General features: G+C 40.2%; 1 protein-coding gene across 2 annotated transcripts in view; it reads right to left on the bottom strand.

Annotated features, from left to right (window-relative positions):
- The window catches only part of LOC116698697 (cytochrome b-c1 complex subunit 10), a 5,898-nt gene that overhangs the window by 1,213 nt on the left and 3,936 nt on the right, over positions 1-749 (bottom strand). The window lies entirely within an intron of this gene.

The raw sequence follows: 749 nt of genomic DNA, 5'->3' as shown, positions 1-749 counted from the left end.
GGAGGCTTGGACCCCGTTGAAACTGCGTGCAGTTCTAGTGTTTTTATTTTTAAAAGCAAAACCCGAAACTCATTCAACATCCAACACTCTTCGCAAACTTTTTGGGACTTGTGGGTTGAACAACTATCAATTTTGAAATTTCCGAGACTTGAGAGAAAGGTTTGAGAGAAAGTCCCACCTGTGTTTCATTTACTCCACACACACTCTATATCTTTATTATCTGTATTTATATTTTTCCATTACAAGTGCTTACTTTTTCAGTATTATTTATGGTCACAGGTAAATATAATTTATATTATGGTTACCTACTTTTACTACCTTATTTTAATTACATATTCAATTTCATTTTAATGTCACTCACTTACACTGCAATATTGTTTTCTGTACTATGGCAACCGCACCTTGTTTGGCGCCCCTTTACATTCAGCCATACCTTCTGCTCATTGTCTGTTTGTGGGTTTACTTTTGTTTTGCTTTTATTGTAGAAAATGCTGCTGTAATAAGCAAATTTCCCCGCTGTGGGATGAATAAAGTATAATCTACCGATCTTATTCAAAGCAGCTGCATTTGGTCTTAAAGTAGCCCACTACCCTGGAATCTGGCACCCTGATGCCTCTAAACTACCTGGCGCATTGTCTCTGGATTTCCATCCATCTTCGTCCGCTCATCCAGTATCGGGTCTAGGGACAGCAGCTCTAGCAGGGGACCCCGTGCTTCCCTTCCCTGAGCCACATCAACCAGCTCCGACT

Source organism: Etheostoma spectabile, chromosome 12 (genome assembly GCF_008692095.1).
Source record: "Etheostoma spectabile isolate EspeVRDwgs_2016 chromosome 12, UIUC_Espe_1.0, whole genome shotgun sequence".
Lineage (NCBI taxonomy): Eukaryota > Metazoa > Chordata > Actinopteri > Perciformes > Percidae > Etheostoma > Etheostoma spectabile.
Note: the sequence above shows the minus strand (reverse complement) of the source record. Positions and strands in the feature narration are given on the sequence as shown.